This window comes from Bidens hawaiensis, unplaced genomic scaffold (genome assembly GCF_021521415.1).
Source record: "Bidens hawaiensis isolate Kalapana, Puna unplaced genomic scaffold, B.hawaiensis_p1.1 tig00035215_1, whole genome shotgun sequence".
Taxonomy (NCBI): domain Eukaryota; kingdom Viridiplantae; phylum Streptophyta; class Magnoliopsida; order Asterales; family Asteraceae; genus Bidens; species Bidens hawaiensis.
The window spans coordinates 65767-88009 of NW_027496136.1; the positions used below are offsets into that span (position 1 = coordinate 65767).

The window sequence follows — 22243 nt, forward strand, 5'->3', positions numbered from 1 at the left end:
TGAATACCCTCTGAAATTCAACCCCAATTTCGTTGTATTTTTATTGCAATGGATGAGGATTGAGGAATCGGAAAAAAGACAATTTTTTTTATGGGGAAATAATAATTATATGATTGATTTGTGGAAATAATATTATGAATGAATTCGGTAATCTGGTATTATGAAATGTAAAGATTCGTGAAAAACTAAAAAGAACGATGAAGAAGAAAAGCAGGCGTCGATATTTTACTTTTTCCTTCCTCTTTTTCACCTTTCTTCTTTTACTTTTTTTTTGTCTTCGTTTTTGGTGAATGATAATTTTTGTAACGATAAATTAGGTAATGCTAATTAATCAAATATCAATTTTGTAAAAACATATACCTTTTGAATATTTAATCAAACTCTCTCACTGGTTCTATGTCATCTAGTTAAGTATGTTAAAGGTTATATGTTATACCAATAAGTGTCTAGTTTGATTGGGTAATATTTTTTTTCATATCATTTTCTTGACATATTATTCGGTTTTCTTTGATTCAGTTTGGAAGAAGCATATGAAGCTTTAAGGACATTTGAGGTTCTTGGAATAGAAATAAAGCCTGATTTAAAGGATTCCACTTGTAAAACTGTGGTGGATGTTCTTTCTTCAGGGTCACCAAAGGATTTGTACCATGCAATACGAGTCAGTTCAGTATTAAAATGCAAGATCAGTGAAGAAGCTCTAACGGTACACCTATATTTATTTTGAATAAAGTTAAGTCACACTTTGGGAAAATCACTAGCATATATCCTTTTCAAATAGGCTTGTAAGCTGTGAACGAATTGAATGTTCAGGAACCGTTTGGTGGGAAGTTTGTTTATGTTCATTTATTTAGTAAGCGAACGAACATAAAGTCATAAAGAACACTTTTGTTCATTTAGTTAAAGGAACGTACACAAACACTTGTCTTGTTCGTTCATTCATATTCGTGAACGTTCGTTCATTTAAATTCGATTATGCTTGTTTGTTACATTCATTTATGTTTGTTAGTTTACATTTGTTTAAGTTCGTTCGTTGTTAGGCCCATTACAATTTAGTCTAGTTTAAACAACTTGTTAGACCCCACACATTGTTGTTCACATTTACTTTTAATTGGTTTTAGCTCAGTTACGCTCGTTCATTTATTTTTGTTCGTTTACGTTCGTCATAACGAACGAACATAAGCAAACATGAAAACTTTCATTTTTTTAACGAAAAAACACAAATAAGAAAATCTTGTTCGTTTGCTTCATTAGTTGTTTATGTTTGATCGCTTGTTTGGTTAAAGTTAAACGAACGAACACAGACATGCTCTGTTCTTGCTAGTTCAGCTCAATTACAGGCCTATTTCCAGAGTTACAGTTATAAATGTAATTGGTTACACATTTTTGTTCAGAATTAAAGTTGTAAATGCCATTAATAACTTTTTACATTTGTAGGGTGTTGCATCAAGGCTTAAAGATTCCATCAAAGACGCAAAGTCGCTTCTAGATTTCCATTATTCAATAGGAGGTTTAGTGCTAATCAAGGTATGTAGATTTACAGCAACTTCAAGATCTTGTTTATTTAGTGGGATGTTCTTCATGTATTTTTGTGTCACAAGTTCATTTTAATTAATGATGCAGGATCAAACTTCTGAAGTTGATGTGCTTCTTGTGGATTTCGAAGGAATTTTTCGATCCGTAAAGGTTGGTTTTCTATATTATATGTTCTAGGAAGTTTTGCTGTCGGTGGGATTTTACTGGGCATGATTGATTGATTGATTGATTGATATGTTCTAGGAAGTTCCTAGAGCATTCTCTCCCTTTAAACACTTTTAGAATATTCTTTTATTATTTCTAAGTAAATATCTTAAGTGAGTTGACATCAAGTGGTTTTATTACTTTTTAGGATCTCAGACAAAGTGATGGAAAGTGGCGTTACAGCTCTAACAATCCTGAGTCAAGTACTTATGCGGCTGGTAAACGTTTTTCACCTAATGAGATTGGTAGACACCTGTAAATGAACGTTTTGTTCAGTGAACCGTTCAGCGGGAAGTCCGTTTATATAAACGAACAAGCATGAACACAAATTTTTGTGCATTTAGTTAAACGAACGAACAAGAACACATGCTTCATTCTTTCATTTATGTCAGTGAACATCTGTTCATTTAAATATGTATATGTCTGTCCGTTCATTTACGTTCGTTAGTTTTAGTTTGCTTCTATATATATTCATTTAAATTGTTTAGGCATATTACAATTTAGTCTAGTTTATGAAATTTAAAATATCAACGATTACAATTTAGTCTAGTTTATGAAACTTAAATATCAATCATCACAATTTAGTCTAGTTTTATTAATCTTTTAAGCTTAACAAATTGATGTTTACGTTCGTTTATGATCGTTCACCTATGTTTAGTTTTGTTCTTTCGTTTATGTTCATTTGCGTTGGCGGACCATTTGTTTATACTTTAACGAACGAACATGAACGAACACGTTCAGTTTCTGAACGAACGAACATGAAAAGAAACCTCGTTTGTTTAGTTGTTCGTGTCCGATCATTTGCCTGGTTATCCGTTTACATGTCTACTGGTATCTTTTGGTTATTGTGATGCTTGATTTTATCAAATTCGGATGTCTTTCATTTTTTGACTTTCAAAATCTAATCGGGATGTCTTTCATTTGTTTGACTTTCAAAATCTAGTTAGCCACTTGTGGTTAGTCACTTAGTCTTTAGAGGGTTGTTTTATTTAATGGCACTGATTAGTATCTTTCGACTCAGGAGTTGCACTTGAAACACTTGCTGGCATTATTACTTTGAAGTCCTCGGACATTGATGGAAATCTGGTAATTTAATGACATGTTCTGGTCTATATGATAGTTAATACCAAGTTTATTTACTTTTAAAGAATGTAGCTGGTTGTCTTTTGCTAAAGTCTACTAGCCATAAGTTCTGAAACATTTTACATTTCTAAACTGTTTTGTCTTTTGGTCAACTTTCTTGTTTAGTTATCGTATAATTGATTATTGAATAAACGCTCTCCTTTAGGTCTAATTATCATCTACTTTTGCAGATTGATACACTGAAAGGATGTTGTGAAGCAATTCGACAATATTAAAAATAATGGTTAGTACATGCATTGTCTTTTGCTGATTCAAGAAGCTTGCATGTTGAATATAAGAGAGAAATTGTTATGTAATACCTGTTTCTCTCATCTCACCATCTAAATAGCAGTCACTCCTATCATTATAGATCTCCATATTTCACAAACTTTTATGTATCTATATAAAATAAGGAAAACTTTTTGTAATATTCTAGCATGGAAGATGTCATAATAGATGGTTATGTTGGCAACCATGACCTGGTACCCATTGTTCAAATAATGGTCAACTTGGGCAAAACTAAATTGTATATAAGTTCATTTGGGTCACCTTAAATTAGTCAACTGGTTGAATTGGGTTACCTTAAATCGTCAACGGGTCAAAATGGGTTAAAAAGGTTCAAATGGGATAGCACCAGCCACGACCATTGTTTGTCTTCCCCTACTTTTGGTGTCTCCCCAGTTACATCTCCGCCGCACTCATCGCCTTCACTGGCATCGACACTCTACAACGCCCCCCCCCCCCCCGCGCCGTCGCTACCCAATTACTACCGACTTCACCACCCACCTCCTCAGCCGCCGTCATCACCACCGCCACAAGTGTAGGCTAGTGTGGGGTGGGCACTTTTTTTCTAAAACAACTCATTTTTAAGTTTGTACCTGATTTCATCTTGGCCAAATTCGTTTGACCTTAACCAAATTGATACTTTTCAAGCGGCCCGTATTGACCGGATTCATTTTGCTTAAAACCCGTTTTGACTGAACTCATTTTGCTTGGAACTCATTCGAAATCGCTTTGACTTGTAACCTGAACCCGCCCGACCTGCCCAGTTTGCCAGGCCTAGTTACGTGGTATAATTATGCCTTGCAATGTGATTCTACCAGTTAATTCTTGTACATTGTACATAGGATCTTATTATTTTAGCTTTAATTTTTTTTATAACATTTTTGTAGATGATGGGGCCCATTACTTTGATGATCAATATGTTGATGCAAGTGGACATCAAGGTCCTGTTTCTGCGACCTCATCTGTTGTTCGTGGATTGACATCTTTGGCTTCCGTTTCCGGAAGTTTATATGTGTGACACGGTTATTTTGCTGCGGGTCTTGTTTGTTTTTTACAGTCAATGTTTACCATTTGACTTTAATCCCTTTGTTTGATTGCAGATACCGGGTGACAAGATGTTGGGTCTGGCAAGATTCTTCCTTGGCATTGGAATCCCGGGCAGTGGCAAAGATTTATATCACCAAGTTGATGCTTTAGCTTGTTTAGATCGAAACAGGCAAGTGGTTTTGTGATTGTTGTTATTTCATGAAGCATTATTTTTAAATCTAGAGGTGGTTGAATGGGTGGGTTCGACCACCAAACCGTATTCATAACTGGAAAAAACCGATTGAATTGTGAATTCGTTTTTCGGTTAGACAAATCTTGCTTATTCGGATAACCGAATTGATTGTCGATATTAATCGAATAAACTAAATAACAACCGTTTTAATTGGATAACCAAGCAGATAATTGAATTCAATTGAATAAAACGAATATTAGCCGGTTTAATCGAATAACCAAACCGAATATTAGCCGGTTTAATCGAATAACCAAACCAAATAGAGCGGTTGAATTCGGTTAGAAATTTCTAATTCAGATTGATTTGGCTTTCGGTTAGGGTCAAAAGAAAAAATTAAAAAACCGTATAACCAAGTCGAATAAGCTGAATATACTGATATCCAAGGCGATGAACACATGACACATCTAGGTAACTGGTCAAAACAGGTCTGGTTGACCAGAAAAACCTTTGTTCATCATTTTTTTATTTAGATAATATGATTTAAGGCTATAAAATAATTTGAAATAAAGAGGACTCCTGAGTCTTTTGACTTTTTAACTTTTAAGCTAAGTTTCTTTTTTTTTATTTTGACATGCACGGGTTGGGTAACTAGTCAAAACAGGTCAGGTTGACTTAAAATTTTTTGTTCATTATTATTTCTTTTTAATAAATAGTGTGTATAATATAAAAGCTGTACAATTAATTTGAATATAGAGGACTTCCGACCGTTTGACAATTTACTATTTGACCTAGTAGTGATAAAAGACATTGAATTGATTCATTTATAAATAAGTCGGTCTAATTTTGACTTTTACTTGAATACATCACACATTTATTTTACTGGATGTTTAAAAGCTATATGGTGCAGCGTGCTGGTTCCTCTCATTTTATCACTTCCAGCTAGTGTTCTTTCGATTACCAGCCAAGACAAACTTAAGGTATGTTGATTTATTTGTTTCATCTTATAGTTTTTAAGAGTAGTTTTTATTTTATATTTTAGGTTATGGCTCCAGATTCTTGCTTATCTTCTGTTTTGTTTACAGGTTAAAGTGACCACTGTGCTGGGATCTAACACACCTCCTTTATCAGTAAAACTCATGCAAGTTTTCAGCCATGGATCGAAGGACGCTTCAATCATTAATCAGGTGGCTACTAATATTATTACTCTAAATCATTGCTTTTATTAATGTTGCAGTTATGTATCAGTAGGGATGTAAACGAACCGAACGAGACCTTGTTCATGTTCGTTTGTTTAGCGTTGATCGGACAAACAAATGGTGCATGAACACATAACCAAACGAAACTTCTTTTTTGCGTTCGTTTATTGAGGAATTATTTTGTTCGTGTTTGTTCGTGACTTTCATAAACGGACACACATCAATTTGAAAATAAATAACCCCCCGTTCTTATACTCAAGTATTAAACATAGTTATCCAAAATAAGTATAAATTTAAGTATGTGACATTTTATCTAAATTACTTCGACATAATAGGTATAAACATAGTATAAAAGTTAATGTGATATAAACTAATAAAAATATTAAACATTAAAATGTTAGGATAATAAATTAAAGTGTGTAAATATAAAAAAAACTTTTAATGACTAAATGAAAAAGAACGAACCTTAACGAACGTAAATGAATGGACATAAACGGACACATTACCTAACGTACACACACACAATTGAACGAACGCGACCTATGTTCATGTTTATTCATTTAATTAATTGAAAGTAATTTCTTGTTCATGTTCGTATTTACTAAAAAAAGTAACGAACAAACGTAAACGAACTTCCAGCCGAACGGTTCGCTGAACGTTCGGTTCGTTTACAACCCTATGTATCATTTTAAAAATGCAAAGTTAAGTTCTGATATCTGCCTCCGTTTTCAGGAACTCAAGTTTGACCATAAAGAAGCGGTCCATATCTTGGATACTTTGCCAGCAGGTGTTGACGTTGGGGAATATGTTTTTGCTTTTGAGGTACTTAGTATTATCTGCTTTTATAGCAAATTACCGTTCTAACAAATTATCTATCACCTTTAATTATATTTTCTGTTTTTTAGATTGTGTTGTCAGATCCAGAACATAAAAAAGTTTATGTAACTGGAGGAAGAACAAAGGTGCCAATTTATGTTACAGGAGTTGTTAAAGTTGAAAATGCCAAAGTTGAAGTACTTGAGGGTGACAGTGTAGAGGCTCAACAGAAGTATGCTATTTTATTCGAAATGTTATCCCTACTCGAATTTGGCTTGTTCTAAAATGAGCCGAGCTGAGTGAGCCATTTCGGTTTGTAAATGAGCCAAGGCGTGTCGGCTCATTCGTCAGGCTCATTTTGTTGGCTCATCGGCTCGTTTAAGTTAAAGCCTGAGTTTAATATATACAAATTACAACACAAAAGTATAACCCAAATTTTAATATATAAAAATTATACATTTTGTAGTTTTTTAGTTGGGCTTTAAAAATAATGTTTTGTTTTCTTTTTACATCCATCAATTTGTGTAGAAATATAAAAAAGATAATTAAACGAGATGGCTCAACGAGCCGCAATCCGGTTCGAGCTTTTTATGAGCCGAGCTCAAGCTCAACATGTCAACTCATTAAGATAAACGAGCCTAGCCGGATCTGCTCGATTTGTAAACGAGTCGAGCCCAAGCTCAACTTGGGTCGGCTCGTTTAGAAAACTGAGCGGAGCCAAGCTCGGCCTGTTTACCTTAACGAGCTGAAACTGGGTTCTGGCCAAAATGGGTTATTTATGGGTACAGGCTCACTTGAAACACGTTTGTCTAAAATATATTTATTTGTATCTAACGTCGAACATTATTCAACAAAATCATGTTCTTCAATAATAATCTAACTCTTTTTATTCAATATCGGTTATTTAATTAACTAGGCTTGATTTACCTGGAAAGAATGACGTGGCACTGACAGCAAATCATCTTCAAAAGCTTCGTTTATCCTTTCAGTTAACAACCCCACTTCAAAACTCACCAGGTCTCTAATCAGCCCCAATCACTCTTTTATATCTTTAATTGTCTTCTTTATGCTTATTATATAAGTGTTATTTCTTACAGGCACTGTTGAAGTTGAAACACGAATCTGGTGTTGATCGTATATTTGTTGTCGGGAACTCTGTTTGAGCTAACACTGGTTAATCTTTTAACTTAATCTCTTTGACCTGTTTTTTTTGTTGAGTCTTTTTAATTTAACCTATTTGACCCGTTAGAGATGGAGTACAACCCAGATCAACTCGTTTCTATGTAAACGGGTTGAAACTGTCTACCTCTATAAACATCTTATCTAGAAATTTAACAATGTTTTGTTGTACTTTGGGCATAATATTTACACTATACTTACTCTACATTACCTGTTGCAGGATATTCTGGGACTTGTTGAGAAATTATTTTATCTCTCTGGGAAATATGACATGGAGTTGACCGTGGGTGATGCCGTGATGGTAAATGCTTTATTCCTTTAAGGACCTTAGGTTGTACATATAACTTTTTAGGTTGTACATACTACACAAAGGTTATTTATATATTAAATTGTGTATAGAAGTTTTACTTTCTAAATTTTGTGGACATGATGATAAGAATATATCAGAAATATTAAAGTATTATATAAACACCTCATGCCTCACGTACGTGATGCGCACATCTTTGGTTACATTTACCTGGCATTACTTAAGCTGAATTCTGTTTCTCAGGAGAACTCTTTCTTACAACCTCTTGGCCAAATTGAGCTGGATCTACCCGCTGCACCTGAAAAGGCAGCCCGCCCGCCAGCACAACCTGTTAAGGACTTGAGACATGGGCCCAAGCTCGAGATAGCTCACGTATTTAGACCCCAAGAGAAACGCCCCCCTCAAGAACTCTCTTATGCTTTTGCGGGTCTAGTTTTTGTTCCGTTTTTGGCATTTTTGGTTGGTGTAAGTATTTATCTGACATCCTACCTACTAAATTACACATATGATTAGAGATGGCACAAATGTGCTGGTTGGGTAACGAGGGGTGTGCATGTAACCGGAAAACCGACATGTGACCAGAAAAACCAAACCTAAACGAATACCTCCGGGTTGGTTTATATTTTTCTAAAAACCAATTTTCAGTTGGGGTTCGGATCTGTATGTTGTTAAAAAACCGAAAATCTAAAACCAAAAAAAATGATCCGAACAGAACCAAATTTATAGATTTTCATTTTTATTTTGAATGCTAAGTAATTTATAAGATGTTTTAAATAGTGTAACCCAAATATTTTTAGGCCCAAGTGTATATAAATTAATTAATCATTAATTAACAAAAACATACAGGCCTAACTTTATAATTTTAAGCCTAGTTTTTTTCGTCCCAAAAGTTTCAAGCCCAAATGTAAAACCAAAAAAATCAAACCCAAAAGCGAAACTGAAAATATCGAAACCAAACGGTTTTCAAAAGCTCAAAAACCGAATTTCCGGTTTCTGGTCCGGTTTGAGCTCAAATCAGACCCATGAACACTCTGTAATGTGTCAAAACAGGATTGGTTAAAACAATGTTTTTCTAGCTTGTGGCGGAACAGTTCCGGTTGAGTACTTATTGCAAGATTCTCAATTATTTTACAGCTGTTACGTCTTGGCGTGAACATGAAGAACTTCCCTACTTCAACTGTACCTGCCACACTCGCCATCTTATTCCATGTTGGCATTGCAGCGGTTCTTGGACTCTACGTGCTTTTCTGGTTAAAGGTTTGTTTCCAATTCATATTATTTGTTTGGTAACGAGTCAGACAGCTTAAAAGTTGGCTCTAATGTGATATGCTTGTTTATTGTTTATGCAGCTTGATCTTTTCACAACATTGAAAACATTGGGAGTTTTGGGGATGTTCTTGATGTTTGTGGGACATAGGACACTCTTTCACCTTGCTTCAGCATCAGCGAAGGTAAAATCCGCTTGAAGAAACAACGAAACAAATTGTTAATTCTGAAACAGGAATTCAGATTAGCATCAACTGTTGAGTTATGCTGTTCGTGGTAACCAGTTCATGATAGTTATCGACAAGTAGAGTTGGTATTTTGTAGATTTTGTTTTACTTTTAAATTATGAGTTGTTTAGTAGAATTACCAAGACCCATGAAATGCTGCATTTTATGGAATCCTGACGACCTGACCTTATGAATGTTGCGTTTTACAAAATTGTGACTTATGAAAATGTTGCATTAAACGATGCGTTTTACATGATCTCGATTTATAATAATGCTGCATTTTACGGGATCCTGACTTGTGAAATGCATTTTATGAAATCTAATGAGTTAAACCTAATAACCTTGTTCGCGTATTTCTGAGTGTGGGTTCCACTCGTCGGTGGTTTGGCTTAGGGGTTTTATTTACTTTCCTTGTTGATCAAGTTGTATCTTCTCGCCAAGGTGTTATGTATGAGAGTATTGTAATTGAAGGTTTTTAAGTTGTATTTTCCATGATTATAGTAAAGTGAGTTCATCTAAGTATCGTGTGTTTATCGATTCTTTGACTCGAATTGGTATCGGAGCTATTCAGAATCCTTAATCGATTTAATCATCCGCCCTCCGCGAAGGGAGATCAGCAGCGACAATAGCCATGATGTGAGTTGTTTGCTACATAAGACAATAACCAAAAGATAGATGATATTTTATTTAGATGATTGCATATGCATACATTAAGCTCATAGTACTCTTAGATTATCATACAACTCTCACATTTATTATTCTTCAAGCTGTAAAACAATCTTCAACACTTCATTCAAGCCGAATCCCTCTTCTGTTGGCTCTGAAAATAACTTGGGTTAAACAAAACCGTATCCCGCTGGCTAAACTTGAGTCGATGAGCCTGCTCTCTTGACAACTGATATAAGTTAGCCACCACATCCACCGGCAAGCTCCTGATCACTGACACACGACCCGCAAGGTTCGCTATCTTAGCATTATCATTGGTCTTGAAAGAAACCCATCTGCCCCCTTTTTCACCGCCTCTCTTGACCACTGCGAAGCTTTGCGGGATCACCACCACCTGTCCCTTAGGAATGTCACCTTCGAAAATCGAGTGCCCTTCGTTGTTCACAATCTGTACCCACAAGCTCCCGTTGGTTACGTAGAGAAGACTATGGGCGTTAACAGTCCAGTGAGGCGACTGGGTTGCATTCGGATAGAGCTCGCCTCCCTCCACACTGAGTTGAAGTTGCTTTAGAACCGGGAATTTGAAGCTGTTGAGGTTTGCAATCCTTCCGGCTTGCGGGTTTACAAAATCAGCATGGGAGGGGTTGTCAATGTTTTCCTTTACCTTCAAACTGCAAATGGTTTCTTCAAAACCATTGCTTCCTTTTCCTTGGTAGAATTCGGCTTGTTGTCGTGGCCGAATTACTTGAATATCTTGTCCCATATTAACAATGTGACCTCTCTGGTCGTTCTGTCCTTGAAGCTTCTCGGCAGTCTCTCTGTCGACGTTGAACACTTGGGCTATGAACTCGACATCAAAAGCGTTGAAGATGTTGCGGTTGTGCTGGTACTGTTGCTGGTGGCGACGTTCCGGCTGGGTCTGTGCTTGAGGGTTTCCAGCCAAGAAGAATCTCTGAAACATTATTTATTCAAATCAGAATCTTTTATTAACTCTTATTGTGATGTATATATTATTATTTACCCTATATCTTTCATCAAGCTGGTTATCATTGTTCTGAGTGTTGAAGAAGACAACCACCACAAGTTCGGTATCACCGTTGTTATGAAGCCAGTGAGCTGCCCCGGCGGGGATGGCAATCACGTCACCCGGGCTTACGTTCTCTACTTTTTGATGACTATCCTGAAACTGGAACTGCTGGTGTCCTCTACGATCGAACTGTTGCCTCGGAGAGTATACGTAGGTTTCCGGACATCCCGGCAATATGACCCCTTGAATACCCTGACCTGTAAATATATACAAACAACTTTTAGCAGAGAAATGCACGTAGAAATAATTTATGTTAACACTATTGTAATAATTTATTATTACAGTACATTTTTTTAGTGCATGCAATCACTCTATTTCAAAACTACAAAGTAATAATAACTACTGTACGTTTAGCAGGTTAATTTTATTTGTACCAAATTGTACTATAATTATAAAATAATGATATTATTAGAGATGTTATATTGTGTGTATACATACGTACCACTTTCGATGAAGGACAAGATGGGGGCGCTAACGTATGAAGGCAAGAAGAGTCCACCAGGCTGAATGTCAAACAAAATCGACACCAGCACACCGGAGCTCTGGGTTATTGGTGTCCCAGACCTCAGTTAAACCAGCTTCAGATTTGATAATGTCGAAGGACAGGACCGGCTCGATGGCTTGCAACTGACACTGGTTTTGTTGCTGTTTCTGGTGGCGGGCGAGGCAGGTGGTGGTAAGGAAAAGAGAGAAAGCTAGAAGCAAACAATCTTTGGATGCCATTGTTAATTTGTAGTGTGAAGTGGAATGTGATTGGTGAATAGGTTTTATAGTGAAAGAAGATGAAGAAGGGAGTGAGATGCCATGAGAAGATCAACACTTGGATGTGATATAGAGGGAAATGTGAACAAGTGTGGTTGTATTCATGCATATATGCATGCATGGTGAATGGTCAATGGTAATGCTTTTCATGATAATTAGTATTTAACTGGACCGGTGATTAACATTAATGAATAACGAACCATATATATGTACTTAGGCTAGATTCTTTTTATTTGTATTGGTTAATTTGATTTTTTTTTATACCTAATTTTGTTATTAGTTTTAGAAGCTATATAAGGCATCTTGCGCCTAAAAGTTTAAAGAATACGAACTTAAAAAATCTAAAAACCAAAGAACAAAATATTCTAAAGACTTATAAGTTTGAAAATTTTTAAAAACAAATAGAGTTATTGTGCGAGCTAGCTAGGGATGCTGGGGAAGTGAGTAGGTTAAATTGGGTTGGAGAGTATGAGAACCCGGAGGAAAGAAGATGGAAGTCAGGTAATAGAAAGGGTGGACGGAGAAAAAACTCAAACAAGCAAGATGTGTTGTGCGATTGTAAAGGGGGCGCCACCCCTTGGCCATGTAAGTTGGCCGGGCGGCAAACACCATTTCGTAGTAGTGAAATTAAGAGGTCTCCACCCGCCCACCCCTCCACGCAATTGTAGTGGTGCCAACCGCTTCCTCTTTCCCAAAAAATGACCCGAAAATTTTTTTCAATTCGGATTTAAAAGACGAGTTGATGGTTTTGGAAGTTTGAGTGGGGGTTCAACTTTTACTTGAACATGGAGTATGATCAGGGGTGGATCCAACCCAAAGAGAAGGTGGGCTCCAGCCCACTGCATGTCCAACCCATAGTTTTCATGTAATAGAATAACAGATAGCTTATATCTCATGTTTAAGGCTCAATACCCACCCTGAAAAATCCAAGTCTAAGGCCCAGTGCCCACCCTAAAAAATACAAGTTCAAGGCCTAACAGAACCTTTTCTTTTAATTTAAAATTAAAGAAAACTGATAGGGCATTGCGTGCTTTTCTAGCCTCCCATCTAATCGGATGAAATCTTAATAAAAAGCCGGCTATGTTGATTTACATATTGAGATGTCATGCTAATATGCCATTATCAGTCGTGGATTCAGAAAATTTAGCCAGTGGGTGCAAGAAAAAAAGTTCAACCTAGAACTCGTCAATTCAAACTAAAACAAGTCAAACCAAAATGGGTCGGGTCAAACCGTAACGAGTCGAGTAAAAAATTTGCATTAAACAAACTGTGTATAGAAATGTAAACAATAAATTTCATTAAAATAAACAAAATACATATTACAGTTGACCTCTACGTGATTTCATTTTTTAAAAACGGTCAATTAAAGTTTCATTCGTAATATTTAAAAATGATTCTTTTTCAACACTACAAATTACACAAGCATTCAAAAAATCTTCACCAATTCAATTACCTAAATTTGTCTTTATGATCTTCATTGCCGAAAACATCTCTCAACCGTTGTGGTTGCAATATACAAAATTAATGTTAGCTTTAATAATCGATAAGCCAAATGAAAAGAGATATGTTTCCTTGTTTCCACCATAACTCTAGCAAGATCCGCAATACCTTTCAGATTATCAAATCTTTCATCGGCCGCACACTATCAATGTACAAGCCAAGTTGAGATGCATGAACAAATTTGTCCTCATTATCAAAATCGTGGATAAAACTCACACAATCTCATTAACTTTGATACATCAAACTTGAAAAATGAATCATACGCATTAAAAACCAACATGTTTTGAAGTAAATCTGTGTTAATCTCATTAAAACGATCATCAAATTCTTGAATTTCCATATCGACGACACTGTTGAAACAATAAAAATTATAATAATGTTGATTGGTGATTGTGTACCTTTGTCTTTTGGGTCTATAACCAGTGTCATCGACATAGTTTTCTACCATGTTCAATATTTGAATACCACACTTTCTCTAAAAGCTTATCATATCTTTCTCTATATTCTTGCAACTGTCCTTTAGTCGTTTCCACCAATGAACAACTTCTAAAATATCTTGTTCTCTTCTTTGTAGAGTCCGTGATAATACATTTGTGAGCCTTAAAATATGTAACATCAATTGCAAATAAAAAAAAATTCAAATGAGTTTAAAATAGGCTAAGGCTATTGGGTGTACATGCCTTTTTGTTTCTCAATTTACATTGTCACCTCAACGCCACATCATACCCCACTCTACTTAACTTTCTTTCATAATACTATGAAAATGGTTACCAATTTACCATTTCATCACTTCTCTCTATTTTCATATAAAATAATAATAATATATAAAACTAGAAAAAAATAATTAATAATAAAAATATATGAATGTAAAATTAATGATAAATTAAACTTATGTATTTTGCCAAACTTACCAGTACAAACAAGTGCCAAATTCGTTTATGAAACCAAAAATTATATTTTTTTTCAAAACAAATTCGTTTTCGTTAAAATTTATACAGAGGTATTCATAAAAAAAATATACAAACAAACCCATGTGGTTAATTACTTTTAAAAAGTTGTTAAAAACAACTTATTAACTAAAAACTAGTACACCTACTTAAATAATTTGAAGTGGTTTAAAAAACATTATAATTAGAATATTAAATTAAAATACTTCACTTTCTTCTCTATCTCAACCTCCATCATCTTCTCTGCCCAACTACTCAACCACCATCTTCTCAAAAAAATCATAACTTTTGTGGATGTCGCAAGATTTTGAACGAATTCGTCATGTATAACAATCGATTATTTCAAATGGGTTTTCTATTGTTAATTTTGGTAGCACAGGTAAAAAGTTAAAAGGGAGGGGAGGATTTGAGCGGTGGAATAATCGGCAAAAGTTCCACGGTTTTTTCACCGTTGGCGGCACCAAAATGACGGGGGTGGTGTTTGCCGGCGGTGCCGATGGCTAGCTTGGCAGTTTGGGCGGCAAAGAAGCACCCACACCGTTCAGCCTAACATGTTGATTGCTTGATTTTGAGAAGAAAGATTACTGCATTCATCTCTAACATATATGGTTTAAAAAATTAAGTTTGGGGCACTAAAAATATTATGAATGGGTCACTAACTTTTTTTAGATGGGTCGCTAAATTTTTTTTAGATGGGTCACTTGGGTGTTTGGACCTTAATATATTACAAATTTATAAAAGAAACTATAGACTTCAGGGGGTGCAAACGCTACCCCTGACCGAACACTGAATCCACCCCCGGCCATTATATAGGCCAAATATTACAAGAAAAAAATTATGAACGAAGAGTGATATATGGAGTAATTATAGGGAATTTAAATACAAAATATCGACTATAAGATATAACTAAACTTTTGAATGTGTTGCCAAATTATGTGAGGTTTCCTTGTCTTATAGAATTAAAGCAATCCATGATTTGTGCTAATACTCTTCGGGTCTACGGCATCATTCAAGTTGTTTACTTCCTTGGAGTTATTTCCTATTCCTAGGTGGCTAGGTTGATTTGTTATGTGGACTTACTTATAGGCACATGGTCTGTTTTACTTGAAAACAATAGAATAAGTAGTAGTAATAATATAATAAAGTTTTTTTAAATGTTATATAATTTTTTTAATCTTGATTTAGTAAGTTTTTTGTGTTGGTTTATAATAGTGTATAATATTTTATAGTCTTCTAAGTTGTACTGTATATTATTGTCTAACTTTCTTGTTCGCATAAAATTTTTATAAGGTCTATTTTAGCTCATTTAGTGAATTGGTGATTTGATCATTACTCATTTAGTGAATTTGTGATGTCTTTCAAAGTAAAACAAAAGGAAGTGCTTATTTTCACCCTCTTATTGTGTTGATTGGTTTGGTTTGTGTAAATTGGTTTGTATTTAGTTTTCATTTAAAATCCTTTAACAATTTATTTGAAAATAAGTTGTCTCAGTATTAACAAAATTATTGAATTTTTATAAAGAAATTTATAAAAGGCCTCTGAAAGTTAATTTCTTTTATGGGCCTCCATAATGATTGACCCGTCCCATTTTTTACCCGTTCTATTTTGTGCCCCCTGTAACAAAAATTTATAGATTCACCTCTAGCTAGAGTCTTGTGTTCCAGCTTCTATAGATGATCGAGAAACTGTGTTCTATTTCATACGATCTAGGAAACAAAGATTGGAGCCCACGTAGATGACTAACCCCCTGTGGATATATCTACGGTCATTCATGCAACCAATCCAGTCAGTAGCGGATCTAGAAAAAATATTCAGGGGTAACCTAATTTTTTTTTACCGTACATTCAAACAATATAAATGAAAAAAAAATACAATAACAAATAAAGTTAAAAAACACCTAATAGTTTTTCCTCTTTGGATTGCTTGAAGTCGAGCCACTATATCGACATCTATTTTTTTTACTATTTCAACTGTTCAAACCCTAACTTTATCCCTTTGCATACAGGACCGGCTCCGATAAAGCAAAAAAAAAAATTTGGGCCGAAGGTGAAATTTTTTTTGGGCTTTTAAGTAAAAGAGTTTTTTTTGTTGGGTTTAAACAATTTATTTTTTGTATGGTTTACTTGGTTATAATTGGGTTGTGTAAAAAACTTTTATATCAAAATAGGATTAAATATGCCTCAAATGAGAGTTGAACCGATAACCCTTGGGTTGAGAGCAATACATTTTTGACACTAGATCAATCTATTGGTTAAGTAGTTAAGTTTAAACACTAAATATACATATTGTTTTAATAAAAGTACATATAATTTTTTTAAAAAAAAATTTGAAACCTAGTGAGGTGTCGGGTTTGTGACCATCAACTACCTGGCCGCACCTTATGGCCGGCCTGCTTACATATAAAACTTAATTCCAACTTTTCTCCATTCAATTAACCTAACATAAAAAAAATTAGAGATTTACATCACACTTTTATATATCTAAAAGTTATGTATTTATTTATTTATTGGACGACATCTAAAAGTTAACTAACTAAATTAACAACTAAATATCTTAACATATGAATAAACATTTATACATAATTCAATTCACAACTTTCAATAAAAAGTATTTATAAAAAAATCAAAACAAAAAAAAAGTAAAATAGGTGCATCAAGATTAGTAATTTTGAAATATTGTAAAATGACTTTTGGGTTGTGTACGGTGGACCATTAGATTCACATAAAATAAAATAAGGTTTTCATTCTATAGAGAGATAGTGGGTGGACCCAACTTTATATTTTAAACTAAACTATAAGTATTAACCTTGAAAAACTAAAAGTCCACATTGTCTTCTCCAATTCACACAGTTCGCCGGACCACCCTTTTTTGGCCGGAAAACATTTAAACATTTTCTTTTCTCTTTTAACTTTAAGGTTTTTCAGGGGTAACCTATTATTTACTCAGGGGTATCCTGTACTTAAAACGAAGAAAAAAACAAAAATTTTACACTTCATCACAAAGTTGAGGGGTAACCCAGGTTACCCCTGCCCCCCATATAAATCCGCCCCTGAGTCCATTCAACATTCGATAGGATGCCCAGGTGGGGTGTTTGTGCTGCCATCGAACCCTTCCATCAAGGCGCAGACCGTTTCCAGGCGTTCTTTGTCTTCGTCGTCTAGCTTGTCAAAGAACTGCCTGTACATGACCGTTGACGAAGCGCCATTATCAGCAAGAGTGCGGGAAGTGATGTAGTGCCCCAGCTGGCTTTTGATGACTATAGGGCCTTCTTTGTTGGGCCCTCCTGGCACTCACGGGAAGCGCACTTCAGCTTCCTTCCACGCACATGGTTCTGTCGTTCGTTGTTTTCTTCCTCTGACGTTGCCATGAACCATGTGGATGCTGATGTCGACGGGCTTTCGTCCATTACCCTTGTACCGATTATCATTTCTCCCTCCATTCTTGATTGATGCCACAAGGTGTGTAAGTTTTCCATCTTTGACGAATGTTTCGACCACATCCTTCAAAGATGTACACTCCTCAGTGGTGTGGCCCTTTGTCCCGTGAAAGTCACAGGATTTGCTCTGATCAGTGTTATGGCGTTGTCGGATCATTGGAGCTTTTGGCCATGGGAGTTTCTCGGTGGCAAATATCTCTGTGAAGCTTTTGGTGAGTGGCGTCCATCTAGGGTTCCGGTTTGATGAGTGCGTGTCATCCCTTCCGCCTAATAGAGGGCGAGAGCTGGATGAAGTGTCAAAGTTTACCCTTGACTGCCAAATACCAAGCTTCCTTTTTTTATTTTGCCGGGCGGTACGGACGTTGTTTTCTCTGGTCCTCTGCGTGTAGAGGTTTGTACTCTGAGGAAGATTCCTACCCAGTTACTTCTCCGTTTCGGCAAAGCGCTTGGCTGCCGTCATGATGGCATCCCATGTAGATGGCATGCCGTCTTTACCCGTCAGCGTGCGGATAAGCTCTGGGTATTCGGCGCCCTGGATGAAAGCGGCACGAACAAGATCCTCACTTATGGTGCCCAGACTCAGCTTCTTTGAGTTGAAGCGAGTGATGAAGTCTAACAAAGATTCATCCTCCTCTCTAACGCAATTGTGGATCGTCCACTGCTCTTCAATATATTTTCTATGTTGACTGAAGTGTTGGCTGAACTTGTGCTGGAAGTCCGCCTAATCGTAGATGTGGTGGACCGGTAGACGGTCAAACCACGCCCTGGCCGCTCCGACCAGCGTCATCTGAAACATATAACACCACGTGGGTTCCGTCCAGTTGCTGACGGTTGCCCCCGCTATGAATATGTTCAAGTGATCGTCTGGGTCGGATATGCCATCATAAGTGCCGATGTTGGACATATGTTTGGCACTCTTCGGGGCGATTGCTTTCGCAATGTCCCTTGCAAACTTGGACGTTCCCGCATTTGCAACAGTTGGCCTGAAAGTTTTGGAGAAGTCACGTGGGTTTCCCCCGCGTTCCTTGGTTTAAAGGTTTCTCCAAAATTTCTTCTCGGCTGGAAGTCCGTTTCTTTACGCTTCCCTTTCGCCCTATGACGAGGGTTTGCGTCGCTGTCTGACTCCTCCCAATCATCGTCTAAGTACTCGCAATCATTGCTCATGTTGAGCTGTTGTCGAGTGCTTCCGAATTCGTCATTAGCCTGTTGGAGTGAACGTAAACGTTCATCCAACTCAGCTTGGAATTCTTTCTGACGTGCTTCTGCCCACGCTTTAACTTGATCAAGTGTTTGGCGGGGGAGCCTCGTCTGTTGTTTCTCCAACTGGGCATCAATGAATCCCTAGGGAGGATTGTTTACTGCACTTGCCCCGGCTTGGGTAACCGGGGTAGTGTTCGTAAAAATTGTGTACTCGCCGGTATTCCCCCCAGTAGCTGGGGTTGTGGTTACCGGAGTTTCTTGGTCACTCGTTGGTCTTGGCATCGGAGTAACCTTAACCATCTTTCCAGAGGTTTTGAAAAAACTGAGAAAAAGAATTAGTTCTAGCTTTTATGCACGGATGGCGCCAATGAAGAAACACTAAATGACTCTGGCAGATTACGGATAATCTTAGGGTTAAGTAGATGTTTCTCACGAGGGTTAGGTTCGGCAAAGATGGTTATTCTTATTGACCTGCAAAACAGACACCGTGAGCTCGTCACTTAGAAGGGGGGGGGGTTCCTCCTTGTGACCACCCTCCGGCGTGAGAATCAGACTAGATTGCTCTGAATAGAAGTGTATATTAAGAGAAATAGCTAGAGAAGATAAGATAATGATACCGTTCCAAGGTGTTGTAGTATTTATAGCCGAATGTAGGTTTCCAAGCAGGTACGGCCAGCTGTATAATATTCATTTTCCACCAACTACGGGCTATATACGTGCCACGATGGGAGTTGGTGGGTAGGCAGCGGCTGATAGTGACATGGCCGGCTGTATACTATTCCTTTTCCACAAACTACGGGCTATGTACATGCCACGATGGGAGTTGGTGGGTAGGCAGCGGCTGATAGTGACGTTTTGTACTAGAGCGTGCTCCTCCTCGTACTATTGTCGGTGAGCTGTCACCCTGTGATTGGTTCATGGGCTGCTTTGGTCAGATCTTGTCTGTTTTGTCCATACATTGGCAGGTATAGTACAAAAGATCTTCCAAAAGCGTACGGACTGGCTCTTTTGGGCGAGAATATTCCCGCCTTGCTCATTCCTTCAGGTGACATTGCTGAAATATAAGAGTTAGTGCCTTATGCGTGTAGCCTTACCGTTAGTGCGGGTAGCCTTCCTTCTTGGCTTGTACCCATAGCTGCAGGAACAGGCAGGGTACTGTACCAAGGGAGGCTTTCCTGCGGGAACAGCTGGCTTACTGCGTGTAAGGTCTTCATCTCTGAGCATGGTGGGTCATGCGGGACCAGTTAGTCTTTGCGCAGACGTACCTCTTCAAGGTGTGTCTTGCGGGTCCAACTGGGCTTTGCGGGGACCTACCTCTTCACTCATCTTAATTCCACATAAATTCCACATCACTCATTTTTCTTTTTAACTCCATGTCATTCAAAGAAAATGGTTTAACTCATTTAACTCCATCTCTCTCATATTAATATTTAATTTAAAATCAAACATTTAGTTTAATTACCAAAATAAATAATAATAAATGGGTGCTGCTAAACATACTCACTCCTTCAAGTCTTACACTAATACAATTTAGACATTTTTGTTGTTTCTTTTGTCATTTTGTTATCTTTTATTATCATTATTATTTTTATAAAAACAATTTTTTTCTATTTTTATTTAATATTTTTTTTCTATTTATCTTTTTATGTAAATTTAAAAGCCTTTAATAAAAACATATTCTTTTTACTTATAAAAATATTTTTTTTTCTTATCTAAACAACTATGTTTTTCTTGTTTTAAAAAATGTATTTGTTTCTATACTTGTTTTAATCTTTTTGGAGAGCGTTTTTTTAGAATAAAGAGATAGTTTACACTCTTTTATAAAAAAAATCATATTATTTTTTATAAATAAAAAGGTTGAATAACATACAACTTGATATAAAATTAACTCTTTTCTCAAATAACATTAATCTCATGTATCCAATCCTAACAAAAAAATCAAATTATTTTGAATAAATTTTATATAAAAAATAAATAAATAAACAAGCTAGATAAAACATACAAAACTTTTTAATACATGTAAAAAAAAATAAAACAAACTTTAATAAGATCTTAAAGAAATAAAATAATAAAATCAATAACAAAAATATATAAAAAACTGAAAAAAATTATAATTTAATAGTTTTTTATTTGATAATTTTAGTGAATTATAAAATAAAATAAGAGGGACTAGCATGTCAATTATAAATGTTAAAGGGAAATGAAAGTTCAGGGGGGGGGGGGGGTGTATGGATAGTAAAGGAGGGGGTACGTTTAGCCTGACCCTAATAAATCAATTAGTAATTAATACATATTTAATGCATATTGCCCTTTTAACCCGTTAGAAGCATAATCATAGGTCATTTTAACATACTTAACACAAGTAGAGAGTGGTTTAATCTATCTTTAAAGTGTCATGTCATGTTAACCTGTGTAAGGATTAGAATATACCCTATGGCCTTAATGTCAGTTCCTATGTAAAGGTTTTTTCCATTACTGGCCACGTGCCATACATCTATACACCATCGTAGATTCGTAGGTATATATAAATTATATAATGTTGATGGGTAAAAATCTTAATAGGTGACGGTTGCAAGAATTTTTTTCTTAAAGGATGATTGGGGCCATAACCAAAATTTTATAGGCACTGCCAGGACTTTGAGGTATAAATAACATTATAATTTTTTTTATAGGCCCGGGTTGCCTTAGGCCCGGCTTCAAGAACGGTTAAAAAATTTAGGGTCGAAGGCGAAAATTTTTTTAGATCTTAATAAAAAAGGTATCTTGTCGTGTTAAACAATTTAGTTTTTAAATAAGCCTTATTTTTTTGGGTCTTATAATTTTGGTTGTGTAAAACACTATTTTTTTTTATAAAAATAAGGTTAAAATGTCTAAAGTGAGATTAAAACCCATAACCTTTTGGTCACCTCTTCGTCACTAGACCAAACTAGTGATTATGTAATTATGTTTAAACATTATATATACATACTGTTTTTCATAAAAATATATATAATTTTTTTTTAAAATAATCTGGGCCTATCGGGGTGTCGGTCCGGGGTCCGTCGACCACCCGGCCCTCCCTTATAGCCGGCCCTGGGCTGCCCCATACTTTACATGTAGGTACACCCCTGGTTAAAAATAGTTATATAAGAACTTTTAATGTTTTAAGAAAAATGAGGTAGAATGGTTAATTAATCTTTATATTCTTTTTAATGGAATGACTAATTAATGTTACACAACATAATATTGATGGTTGTGACAAATCGAGACTGTGAAGAAGAAGATAAAGGAGGAAGTGACATGTAAGAGGTT

The 22243-nt window shown here is 36.0% G+C and overlaps 2 pseudogenes across 2 annotated transcripts; one reads left to right on the top strand and one right to left on the bottom strand.

The window, feature by feature from the left end:
• The first annotated feature begins 138 nt into the window (after positions 1-138).
• On the top strand, positions 139-10102 carry LOC143587193 (dolichyl-diphosphooligosaccharide--protein glycosyltransferase subunit 2-like; annotated as a pseudogene). The gene is made up of 20 exons (XR_013144838.1): positions 139-155; positions 517-703; positions 1435-1524; positions 1621-1683; positions 1886-1955; positions 2759-2838; positions 2886-2888; positions 3067-3103; positions 4032-4156; positions 4245-4360; positions 5271-5340; positions 5446-5547; positions 6292-6381; positions 6465-6607; positions 7292-7548; positions 7775-7855; positions 8105-8326; positions 8996-9118; positions 9211-9567; positions 10012-10102. The product of XR_013144838.1 is annotated as a dolichyl-diphosphooligosaccharide--protein glycosyltransferase subunit 2-like (transcript).
• A 23-nt stretch (positions 10103-10125) lies between these two features.
• Positions 10126-12020, bottom strand: LOC143587179 (11S globulin seed storage protein G3-like; annotated as a pseudogene). The gene is made up of 3 exons (XR_013144834.1): positions 11550-12020; positions 11042-11304; positions 10126-10972 (listed from the first exon to the last, which is right to left on the bottom strand). The product of XR_013144834.1 is annotated as an 11S globulin seed storage protein G3-like (transcript).
• Between the last annotated feature and the right edge of the window lie 10223 nt (positions 12021-22243).